A 12,861-nucleotide genomic window follows, 5' to 3' on the forward strand; every position below is an offset into this window, starting at 1 on the left:
AAAAGTAACTAAGGCAGTCTGGGATGGCTGCAGGTCAGACGCATCACTGCAAGGCCCGCCCAACACAGGGGATGGCTTACAAAGGCTAGGACCCTGGAGCTCTCTGCAGGACTCATAAGCCTCTGGGTGGGTCTGAGAGCCTCCTTTCCGACTGGAGGGTCAGGATCCTCCCATGGCAGGCATCTTGAGAAGGGGCCCTGATGAGTCTCATGGGTTTTGGTTTTCCGAGATAGGGAAGTTTGTGACTTTCTGAATCCTATGAGTCTCTGCCCAACTTCCCAGCCAGAACATTCCAATTTGAAGGAAACCCACATAGAACACCGTCCTCCTCCCTTAATCCCCAATAACTGATGAACAGGTAAAAAGAGAACTCTGGGAAGCAAGTCTTTCAGAAAACAGGAGATATTAGCATCTGGGAACTTGAAGACTCGATTCCGTGAACTGAGACCAAGGGTTCAGAATGCCTGGCATAAAAACTTTGACCCTTCCAGAAAGATCTACTACGTCTGGATTGGACTTCCTGTGTTTTCCAAAATCCATACATATTTGCCCTAATAATGGGAACATTTTATCAACACCGTCTTCTTAGTTACTCTGAACCTCACTTTTATTTCAGGCTGCGTCCCAAAACTCAGGATCCAAGAGGAACCCATGTTCACAAAAAAATGTGTTTGACCAACATACTTAGTAGTTCTTAACCTTCCTAACGTCGTGACCCTTAAGACAGTTTCTCTTGTTGTTGTGAGCCCCCAACTGTAAAATTATTTTGTTGCTATTTCATAACTGTAATTTTGCTACTGTTGTGAATCATAATGTAAATATCTGTGTTTTCCAATGGTCTTAGGTGACCCCGGTGAAAGGGACATTCAGTCCCCAAAGAGGTCGCAACCCACAGGTTGAGAACCACTGCACTAACTCCTTTCTAGAGAGGTCACAGGTGAATCTTTATTCCTTTCTGTCTGCCATTTTGTTTTGGTAGTGGTGGTAGTGGTGGTGGGGGTGGTAATCTTGGTGGTCATCTTTAAGACATTCAAACTGCATCGTATGTATGGTAGAAAGAGCTAAGTCCCCTTCCCTCCCAGCAGAGTGCTCCGTCCTACCCGGGATGCCTGGTGACACACTGAAAACTACGTCATATCAGGTTAATTCAGAACTTCCTGACATAGCTATATGCCCAGTGTTGCAGGCCAAGTGCTCTGCACAGGCTCCCTGAGAATCCTAGAAACCCTGGCTAGCCAGGCCCCAGAGGCCTATACATGGTTAGTCACCTCCATACTGCCAGAACAAAATTCCTGACAAAAATAACCTAAGCAAAGAAGGGTCTCTTTTGGCTCACAATAAAAAGAGTACAGCCCATCCCAACAGGGAAGGGTAGGCAGCAAAACATGAGGTGGCTGACACTTCTTCTTTAGACACACCCTCAGAGACAAACCCAGAGGCATGTTGTACTGGCTGGCTTTGTGTGTCAACTTGACACAAGCTGGAGTTATCACGGAGAAAGGAGCCTCCTTTGAGGAAATGCCTCCATGAGACTCAGCTGTAAGGCATTTTCTCAACTAGTGATCAAGTAGGGAGGACCCAGCCCATTGTGGGTGGTGCCATCCCCTAGGCTGGTGGTCTTGGGTTCTATAAGAGAGCAAGCTGAGCAAACCAGGGGAAGCAAGCCAGTGAGTCACATCCCTCCATGGCCTCTGCATCAGCTCCTGCTTCCTGACCTGCTTGAATTCCAGTCCTGACTTTCTTTGGTGATGAACAGCAATGTGGAAGTGTAAGCTGAATAAACCCTTTCCTCCCCAACTTGCTTCTTGGTCATGGTGCTTATGCAGGAATAGAAACCCTGACTAAGACACATGTCTCCATGACAATTATAAATCTAATCAAGCTGACAATGAAGGTCAGCCAACCCAGGGACTATGCCAGGTGCCTCCCACCTGGATGTATGAAGGCCATGTCCCTGTTGTGAGACACCTTCCCAGGCACCCATGTAATATGCCCTTTATCATCCTTTCGATCACTGTTCCCATTTCATAGATAAGAAAACTGCTAGCCCAGGGAAGCCAGCATGCCCCGTATCATAGGATCAGCAATTGACGAATACCATAGGAGTTAAAATCCACCGACCCTCAGCTCTTAACCATCATCTTCCAGGCCCCGGGCAGAGGCACGTGCAGGGCAGAAGGTCCAAGCAGCATCCGCAGTGGAGGTGATGGTCCCAACACCAGAAGAGTTGGAAGGTAAAGCAGGGTGCATGGCTGTGTGTCAGCAGGGCGGGCCCACCGAAGACTTAAGAGCTGGGTGGCGTGATATGAGTTTCCTGCTTCAAAAGATTAATGTGGTAGAGAGGATGGAAGAGGACAGACAGACAGAGGGCATTTCAGGACTCTCTATTAAAACAGTCCAAGCATGACGAGATAAGGGCCTAAACCTGCTGAGAGAGCAAAAGCCGGAGTGAGAGAGGGAGTGAGGGGCGGAGACAGAGACAGAGACAGAATGAGAGAGCATGAGAGCGAGAGAGAAATAGAGACAGACAGAGATATAGAGAGACAGAGAGAGCGTGAGAGTGCGAGAGAGAACGAGAGAGAAAGCCTGGTTGAGATTCTTCAAGGAAATGCCTCCATCCCTCAGTTTCTCAGTCCTGTCCTTTATGCTGTAGGTCTGTATTTTGCCTCAGTCAATGAGCCCAGGTTTTCCTACCCGCCACCCTCCCACACGTCTACTCCACCCCCACCAACCCCCCTTCCCCCTCTCAGAGGCAGTTCCTAAGCCCCTCCCCCGTCTCCAGGCCTGTGCTCCTCACTGGCTTCCAGTGCCACCATATATTCGTTCTACTGCCTGAAAAAAAACGCTCTCAACGGATCCCGAGCAGAAGTGAGTTGGCGCGTCAGAGCAGAGGGCATTAAGGTTAATCACCTAATAATTTACTACAGTGAGTGCATCTGGAGACATTTTGATTCCCACTAATTGTGCATTGAGCAAAGTAAACAACACATTGTCCATATCCCAGCTGTGTTAGCATGTCAAGGCGAGCCTCTCTTGTGATGTATAACGCGGCGTCGCTTTCCCCACGAGCGAGCCGAGCGTAAGGCCACTTGATGGGGCACTAGAAAGACCAACAGCTCTTCAGTCCCCATGGATTGGTTTTGTAAAGATTTTCTCTTAATAGGTCCATGAGCCAACCTGCGTCGCTGCATCCCCGGGTGCCATTCGGAGGACCTGTGTGATGGACACTGATGGGATTACTCAGTCCCAAGGCTCTCTGTATCCATGACACTCCATCATCCTCGGAGCCTGAGAAGTAGCTGTGGGACCGGAAGTTGGAGCCGAGGCAGAGTGGGCAGAGCTGCTTATAAGAGATGCCAAATCTAGGCCCAAAGCCCAGATCATCTAGCGGCTAGCCAAGAGGAGCAAACAATAATCAGGCAAGGCAGCAGCCCTCAACTAACCTGGGACAATGAACCGCCTCGTGGAAATAGCTCGAGAACCAAATCCAAACGTCACTCACTTGGGGCACCTTCCACCCCACCCCCAAACTGTCTCTGCAACGTTTCCTTCACTTCTCCTAGGCTCTGTGATCCTCATGGGGTCTGATTTTCCCATCTCTAGCTTCAAGTATGAAGGTTGGGGCCAGGCTTGGTTACCAAAAGCAGCTTCTCCCTGGGCACGGGACAAAGAGGTTAAAGATAGACACATTTCCCAAGTTTAACCAATCAGATTGATTAATGCTCAACTCAAATATCTTGTGTTAGCCTTCAGGGAAAGAGAGTTATTTGGTTTAAATTATCAAAAGAACTCAGTTTGAGCTCATAGAGAGTGATTGACACAGTACCACAAGAGAGAAGTGTATGACGAGAGACTTCAAGTAGAGGAGCTGGTACCAAACCCTGAAGAGGCTAAGGTTGAGTCCACAGGACAGTGTCTCAGTCAGGGTTCTTATTCCTGCACAAACACCATGACCAAGAAGTAAACTGGAGAGGAAAGGGTTTATTCAGCTTACACTTCCACATTGCTGTTCATCACCAAAGGAAGTCAGGACTGGAACTCAAGCAGGTCAGGAAGCAGGAGCTGATACAGAGGCCATGAAGGGATGTTACTCACTGGCTTGCTTCCCTGGTTTGCTCAGCTTGCTCTCTTATAGAACCCAAGACCACCAGCCCAGGGACAGCACCACCCACAATGGGCTGGGTCCTCCCCACTTGATCACTAGTGGAGAAAATGCCTCACTGCTGGATCTCATGGAGGCATTTCCTCAAGGGAGGCTCCTTTCTCTCTTTCTCTGTGATAACTCCAGCTTGTGTCAAGTTGACACACAAAACCAGGCAGCACAGAGAGTGCGTTCACTTCTGGAGGCAGCCATGCTTAAAGCCAGCAAGACTGAAACTTGTCCGCCCTTTGTTCTTGCCACAGAGTAGGTGTGGCTTAGGACCCCGCCACGCTTTCTGCCTGGTGACTTTTGTATCATGGTTTGCAGTACATAGAAGGTAAGGAATAATGGCCATTGGTTATTTTTAATTGCTGTCAAACTGCTATGATTGTTAAAGACTCCAAAACCCAGCCCTATTCAGACGCCATGTTTAAGTTGTATTTTATTTTTATGTGTACCTCTGTGTTTTGAGTGTGCAGGGGACACTCAGGGGCCAGAAGAGGGTGTCAGGTCTCCTGGAACTGGGGTCACAGACAGTTCTAAGCCAGCCACCTTGGGAGCTGGGTACTGAACTCTGGTCCTCAACAAGTGCTTTTAACTGCTGAGCCATCTCTCTAGCCTCCTGAACCATTTTATTTGGCAAATCAGCTCAAGAATTTGGAAAGGGGGTCGATCTAATTCCTATTTCCTGCAAAGATTCGAAGTGATGTAATGCCTCTAACTTGGAGTATCTGTTTCAAAAAGCAACCAGAGCATGTGGAATTGTCTGTAACAGCCGCAATGGTGGGAGTGGGAGGGCAAAAGACTGTGGTCTTCTAGCTGGGTGTCTGTGCTCAGAAAGACTGTCTCTCTGTGTTCTATTCTTAGCTGTCACTAAGAATCTAATCCCCATGAGGACATGTACTCCGACAGTGTATAGTGCTGTGGGTGACCACTTCCCCCCTCTGAAAGCTCTTCCGTGTTCCCGGAGCCACGTAAACACACGTAAGTCCTGTGTGCCTTCTGACTACAAAGTTCAGCACAGAGCCTTAGGATCCAGATGGGGCGGCTGAAGCTGGCTGGAACTAGGTAACTTAACAGAGTCCCTTCCACCTGGGAAAGAACAGGAAGAGCCTCCAAGCATAACCTGGGGACAGTCACCTGCCGGAGCATTTTGCTGCTGCTGATTCTTGAGACAACAGTGTGACCTTGAGGAACATCTGGCCTCTCAGCAGCGATGTTAGCAGGATAGCGGAGCCCACCTCACAGATGACAGATGGATTCAACAAGATAATGAGTACAAGCTCTTCCTCTCTAGAGCTTGGCCCAACGGAAAATCCGGCAAAGGCTTGCTAGGATTGAACTTTTAATCCCAGCACTAAGGAGACTGAGGCAGGATAACCATGAATGGAGGCAAGCCAAAACTATATAGTTTGAGACCCTGTAATTGAAAAAGAGAAGAGGAGGGGAGGGGTGGGGCGGGGGGAAAAGGAGGAGAGGGGGAGCGGGGGAGGGAGAGAAGGAGGGGAGACAGAGGGGGAGAAGGGGGAGAAGAAGGGAAGGGGAGAGGAGGGAAGAGAAAGAATGAATCTGTGCACAGAAACCTAACTCATCTGAGGAAAAAGATCACAAAACAACAGATCATTCTCTCAGGAAGTTCACGTAGGACACAGGACAAACCTGAGAGATGGTCCAGGCTGTGGTGGGAAAAGATTAGGAAATCCATCAGCACCGAATGACAAAGTAACTTATGGCTGGGGAACACGGGCTGCTGCAAGAAATGGGGAAAGAGTCCTGCAGCTCAGGGAGTTCAGACGCAGCCCAGATCTGTGGGACACACAGAAAACCCAAGTGACAGTGACACATGTAAAAGAATACACATCATATATTTCTCTGTCTCCTCCTGCAAGCTACAAGAAAATGTCCTTTTAAAACGTCTTGTGAGAGCTGGGGAGATGACTTAGAAGATAAAGTGCTTACCTTGCAAACAGGAGGACCAGTGTTTGATTCCCAGAACGCACATAAAAAGGCCAGTGTGGTAGCCTGTGCTTTTATAATCACGGGGCCGAGGAGCTGAGGAAGCAGAGAATGGAGAATCCCTGGGGTGCAATGGCCAGCCAGCCTAGACTAATCGGTGACCCTGAGTCCAAGTGAGAGGTCCTGTCTCGAAAACACAAGCCGAGTGCTGGAAAGATGGCTCAGAGGTTGAGAGTGAGAACCCAAGTTTGGTTCCCAGCACCCACATCCAGCCACTTAAAACTGCCTGTGACCCCAGCTCCAGGGAGCCAAGGCCTCTGGCCTCTGTGGGCTCCTGAACAAATGCGTTCCTAGCTACACAGAGACATAGTTAGAGATGATTTTTAAAAATCTGAAGAGACAAGTTAGACGGCAACCGGGGAAAACTCTGCAGGCTGACCCCCATGCATGTACATAGGAATAAGAAATCACACGTACGCACATATGTGCATGTGCACTTGCACATGTGTGCACACACACAGCCTAGTGAGCACACACACCACCTATGGTATAAGTTGAGTGTGGAGTAGAAAAATCGGCTATGATTTGATTTTTTAATTATTAAGCACTAGTCCTGAATTACTGATGAAGTTAGAAATTGGTAGCAAGGAAACACTGAAGGTGACTAAAGGTGACCCCAGACTGTTCCCAGCTAAAAAAAAAATCCTGTGTGGTGGGCACAGTGCTGCATGTGGTGGTTTGTGTATGCTTGGCCCAGGGAGTGATACTATTAGAAGGTGTGGCCTGTTGGAATGGGCGTGGCCTTGTTGGGGTGGGTGTGGCCTTGTTGGAGTGGGTGTGGCACTGTGAGTGTGGGGTTTAAGACCCTCATTCTAGCTGCCTGGAAGCCAGCATTCTGCTAGCAGCCTTCAGATGAAGATGTAGATCTCTCAGCTCCTCCTGCACCATGCCTGCCTGGGTGCTGCCATGCTCTTGCCTTGATGATAGTGAACTGAACCTCTGAACCTGTAAGCCGGCCCCAATTAAATGATGTCCTTCTAAGAGTTGCCTCGGTCATGGTGTCTGTCCACAGCAGTAAAACCCTAACTAAGACACTACAGAGAAAAAGAAACCCAGCCACTTTCCACAGTGTAAAACCAAGAAGAAGAAACAGGTTGATAGACTGAATTATATTATTTTTGCCGATTTAATTTTTCATTCTTTTAAATCTTACTGCAGTCGGCTGGCGGTATCCCACACACAGTGCAATTATCTTTCCTCAAAACACCATTGCTCCGTTGAACGTTTTCCCTGTGCACAAACAGGCCTGCCAGAATTGTGGTATCTTGTGAGGAAATTATCATCAACTTTCTTTTCTCTTCACGAGAAAAGAAAAGCCTGCACAATGAGACTGATGAGTGCTGCTGTTTTAGGTGCGATACCTTCGCCCAGATGGAATCTGCGTTCTACAGAGAACCCTTGAGACGTGACCTTCATGGTAGAAATATCCCGAATGAGGCGACATGGCATCTAACACATGGCCTTTCTGGGCTCGTGCCACGTAGACAGCTGCACACGCCCCAGATCACCCATCCTACGTGTGCCTCAGTGACTCCACCCCCACAAGCCACCCCTTTGTTTCAAAATATAAACATATTTTTAAACTTTTTATGTGTCTGAGTGGTGTATGCGTGTATGAACACATATATGTGCCCATTAGCTTGCCTCTTTGTGCATATGTAAACTTCAGGTGTCCTGCTCAGCCACACTCCGTATCTTTTTGAGATCAAGTCTCTCACTGAGCCCAGCTCACCATCTTGACTAGACTGGCTGGCCTGCGAGCTCCCATCAGTCATGTGTCTTCACTACCCACCCACTACTGGGGTTATGGGGACCCACTGGCAAAGCTAACATTTATGTGAGTTCTGGGACTCTGAACTCAGGTCCACATACTTATTCAGAAAGCACCCTACCCACTGAGCCATCCCTCCAGCAAACCAAACCACTTCTTTCATTCATCATCCTGGCCGTCCACCTCCTGCTCCTCTCTGATCATCCTAGTGAACCCTCGCTTATCCCTCCCAACCCTTCTGCCCCAGCAGCTTCTCTTTCTACTTTTATGTCATGTGATTGCAACATATGTAAACATAATATGTATTAAATCGTCTGTGCAAACAATGTGCCATTGCCTCAGAGCCTGGCTTACTTCACCTAGTTTGATCGTCTCCCATTCTGTTCTCTTCCCCTTCATCCCTTCTGGGAGGTACATGAGGCCTCGCACACCTTTTATTAGCCATCTGCTTGCATTCACAGGGGGGCTTTGAACCCGCACAGAGACCTGGCCTTGCTCATTGCAGGGTACTCCCCTGCAGCATCCTCACTGTGATAAAGTCACCTCAGAGTTTTCCCACAAACCTCTGATCATCCCAACCCTTCTCTTCCATTTTCCCAAACTCAGTAAAGGATGGCCACATCCTAAAAGTGGCAGAGTGGCAGCCACTCTTGGCTGATGGCTCTCTGTTATCTCAGTTCCTCTTCCACGACGTCTCTGTTGGTTGGACCATGAACACTTCTCCCTAGTCCACCTCATCTTGTATCCTCACTGCCCGGAGCTGGTATCAGCCACCTCAGGTCTCGCCTGCTCTGGGGAAGAACTTCCTCCTCAGTCTCCCTTCGATCCTTGCCTCCTGTCTACTGAAGTTGACACATTCAGATGTTAATCGTTCCGTGGCTTCCTGATATATTCAGATTGTGCCTTGTGCTCTGTTAGAGTAGAACCCATGTAACTCCATGTCTGAATCCTTCTACCACCCTGCAGCTCGTAGAAATCACAGGAGTTCACCTCTCCTTTCGACCTTTTCCTGACACTGTCTTTTCTTTTCCCCCTGGAGGATTTGCAAACTTGACCCCTTTACTCCATAGCATTCCTGGCTTCAGTGTTGGCCCCCTTGGGCTACCCCCTCTTAACCAGGCCCCTCCTACTAGAGAAAATCTCCATTGCCTTGGCAACACTCAGCACAAGCACAAAATCCCTGACTCTAGCATTTAGAGAGTGTGGAAAGTTCTGGGTCTTGGTTATGACTGGTGACCTAATTGACCTCACCAGATGACACTTAGCTGAGATGCAAAAGCATTGTAGAATAGATCAGAAACATTTGTGAATTTCTGAGCTGACATTTAGCATCTTGATTGGAGGGGAGGGATGCTTTCTAAAAGGCACTGAATTAAACACTATCCTCTTTGACCTTGAAGAACCTGCTTTATGAAAGAGGTGGAAAAAAAATCTATGGGGTAAACAAAGCAAATACCATAAGCCAGGGTGATTGCAGGCTAGTTACACCATTAAATTATGCCCTTTACGTATGTTGTGTTTACCAGATGGACTTCTCATGAGTTAGGGTAAGGGATAGGGATAGGGATAGGGATAAGGATAGGGATAGGGATAGGGATAAGTTTAAGGTTAGGGTTAGGGTTAGGGATATGGATAGGGTTAGGGCTAGGACTAGGGTTAGGACTAGGATTGGGGCTAGGGTTAGGGTTAGGGTTAGGGCTAGGGTAGGGGTTAGGGTTAGGGTTAGGGTTAGGGCTAGGGTAGGGGTTGGGTTAGGGTTAGGGCTAGGGTAGGGGTTAGGGTTAGGGCTAGGGTAGGGGTTGGGTTAGGGTTAGGGCTAGGGTAGGGGTTAGGGTTAGGGCTAGGGTAGGGGTTGGGTTAGGGTTAGGGCTAGGGTAGGGGTTGGGTTAGGGTTAGGGCTAGGGTAGGGGTTAGGGTTAGGGCTAGGGTAGGGGTTGGGTTAGGGTTAGGGTTAGGGCTAGGACTAGGGCTAGGGTTAGGGTTAGAGTTAGGGTCTTGATGCTCTGAGTTTGGAAGGAAGGACATGATTTAAACTATAGAAGTAGATATAGCAGGCTACAGAAAATTCAGGAATGGTCTTTTAAAGGACAGTTGACGTACACCGCTGTGCTACGATATTGCAGAATCTGTTAAAACTAGTCAAAACTGCTTTCAGTGTGGAGTTTATGGCACTGAAATATTGTTTAAGAAGTAAAGTTGCCATCTTAGTTGTGGTGGCCCAGGTCTGTAATCCCAACTCTTGCTAGATAGAGATAAGAGATTTATAAATCCAAGATCATCCGTGACTACATAAAGAAACCAAGAACCTGGACTGCATGAGATCATTTCAAATAAAAGAATAAAAGAAAACGACCTATTTGTCTACTAAAAGTCAAGACTAGGCATTCTCTAGTGTCCTCTGCACCCAAGAGCAGTGATCACTTCCTAGGTCAGCTTGACCCTCGCCTCCAGGGTCATCCTGTGTATTCCTGCCTCTGCTCACCCAGTCCCTGGCTCTCTTTACTCTCCTTACGGCTGCAGGGAGGGAAGCAGTCTTTCTCCTCAGACAAGAAAGCTGCAGCTATCCCTACCTTTTATCCAAAGGGCTCTTCTTCTTTCGTGTCCTTGTCAGCCTTGCTTAAGTTGGGATCATTAAATCCTTTCCCTAAGTAGACTCCGTGAGACAGCTGGCACCACCCCCACCCCCACTCAAACCTCAGGAATCTTAAGTGTCAGAAGCAAACAGATGTTCTCCCCCTTTCCATCTTTTTTATAAAGGCCAGTAAGTGGTCCAGGACCTCAGGCATGCTTGATGCATCCTAATGCAAATTAACTGGAGGAGGGAGGACGCAGGTCACAGAAGAAGCAAAAAGCAAAATGCAACTGCTTGGCTTCTCAAGTTTTTCCATCATAAAATCGGGCTCCACATACAGGTGATGAAGGAACATTCTGACCTCTTCCGAGTTCACAGCTGAAACATCTTTTTCATACTGGATCATCACGCGATTAAGTAAGTACACAAATTAAGAAACAGAGTGTTTCAAATGACCGAGGAAGTGACTTTGGTCCAGACAGAAAGCACTATTTTTGATGGGTTTAAAGGATGCCAACAGGTGAGATTGATCTTGGTTCTAGTTTGAATGTGCAGTGCCTCCCCTTGGGCTCGTGAGTTGAACAGTTGGGACCAGCTGGTGGCACTGTTCAGGAAGGTCGTGGAAGCTACAGGAGGTGGAGCCCCACTGGAGGAGAGTGGGAGGGTCTTGAAGTTTTATACCCTCACCCCACTTGCTGTTACCTTCATTTCCTGACAGTAGATGTGATCGATGTGACTAACAACCTTCCTGTCACCAAGCACACACTTCCTAAACCAACCACCGCATCTCCCCACTGGGACGAAGGAATGGCATTGTCTCATGTTTAAGTCAAAATAAACGCTTCCCCCTTAAGACGATTCTTGATAGGACTTTTGTCACAATAATCAGAAGACTAAGTAACAGAAGTCTGACCTTTCTACATAGGAAGATAGTGGCTATTAGGAAGGCTACTTAAGAGAATGGGGCTTGCGCGGGTCTGTGTGCAACCACTCCGTTTTGACTAAGAGGATTTCCTTACTTGAGCCCATGAACACATCAGAGATTATAAAGGGCTAACTGCCACCCTCCCCAACCACCTCTTGGAAGAGTTGGTAGAGAAGAGGCAGGAGATGGCTATAACCCGATTGAAGATGCACATTGGAGTGGAACGAAGGGAGAAAGACAAGCACTCAGAGGACCAGGTCACCATGAGAGGGGAGGAAGGGCAGAGGCAGACACACTCATGGCTCGATTTAATAAGGCATCTATTTGGAATCCAGTAAAGCTAGATTCCTTGAGAGGATGCTGGAGATGAGTAAGCCAGAACCCTCCAAGTTTGTGGCCAACCAGCCGGGAGTGATATCAGCAAGTTAGGAAGAGGTACGGGCTTGTGGAGGGAAGCTAGCCCCATACCTGTTTCTCTATCTGCCACATTTGAGGCCCCAGGAGAATATGCAGGAGGCAACTCCCAGGAGGTTACCGGAGATGTAGGAACCCATCCAAATGGACCGCCTGGTGATGGTTGCTAAAACTGCCTTGGCTGGAATCCCCTGAAATGCTGGCACCTCTGAAACAGACTGTTCTCTCTCCTTTGTTTTTGTTTTTGGCAAGGAACTGACCAGAGGTCTATCACCAGGGGCTCCCCGTGCCTATCGAATAGCAATGAATGCAGAGAACCTGGAGGGTGTTAGGCAATGCCAGGGATGAAACTATTGCTGTTCAGCTCAAACTCTGGGCCCTTGCCTCCCACCTCTGGGATCCCACCCCTCGATACCAGCACACACATCCACTGCGCTGCGGCGTGGGTGCCAGTGTGTCCATCTGTCCGCAGTTTGTAAAACAAACTTAACTTATAAAGCAAAAAAAAAAAAAAAATCACTGCGAAGTCATGTGAACAAAATCGCTGGTGGTAAGTAGACAATACGGTAGAAATGAAACCCACAGGTAAAGGTAAAGCGTGGATCTGACCACAAACTGCTGCTGTAGGCGGCGGCCATTTTAACAATACTGACTTAAGGCCCAAATCCTTCGCTTTGGGCTCCTTTGTTCCTCATCACGAAACCCCCTTCTTCCCTTGGAGGAAGCCCCTCTGGGTATGTGTTCAAATGCAGACAAATCCAATCAAATCCGTATTCTCATGATCTTCCTGTGCCAGCCCATTCCCGGATCTCACCACTCCAGGTCTGTGTCCCAGACAAACCCAAGTGATCCCTTATGTCATAAGCCCTGCTGAAGTTGTCCAAGCAGCTGCTGCCAAACCTGAGCCGTTTAGTACTTCCCATGGCCTGCTGTGAACTTCTTGGCAGCATCCAAGGCCTTCCTCCACCCAGGAGCTATATGAAGACCAGCATCCTCACCCACCACCCACGACTCTGGGTGAC

At 48.3% G+C, this 12,861-nt stretch overlaps 1 long non-coding RNA gene across 2 annotated transcripts; it reads left to right on the forward strand.

Moving 5' to 3' along the window:
- Positions 1-2,780: 2,780 nt before the first annotated feature.
- LOC120101814 (uncharacterized) lies at positions 2,781-9,286 on the forward strand. Of its 2 annotated transcripts, none has more exons than XR_010065535.1 (4): positions 2,781-2,868; positions 3,164-4,478; positions 5,009-5,125; positions 7,510-9,286. It is a non-coding gene; the product is annotated as an uncharacterized LOC120101814 (long non-coding RNA). The 2 variants fall into 2 exon arrangements; XR_005502802.2 differs by having other exon boundaries at positions 2,811-2,926.
- The last annotated feature ends 3,575 nt before the right edge of the window (positions 9,287-12,861 follow it).

The sequence above is a fragment of the Rattus norvegicus genome, chromosome 3 (genome assembly GCF_036323735.1).
Source record: "Rattus norvegicus strain BN/NHsdMcwi chromosome 3, GRCr8, whole genome shotgun sequence".
Lineage (NCBI taxonomy): Eukaryota > Metazoa > Chordata > Mammalia > Rodentia > Muridae > Rattus > Rattus norvegicus.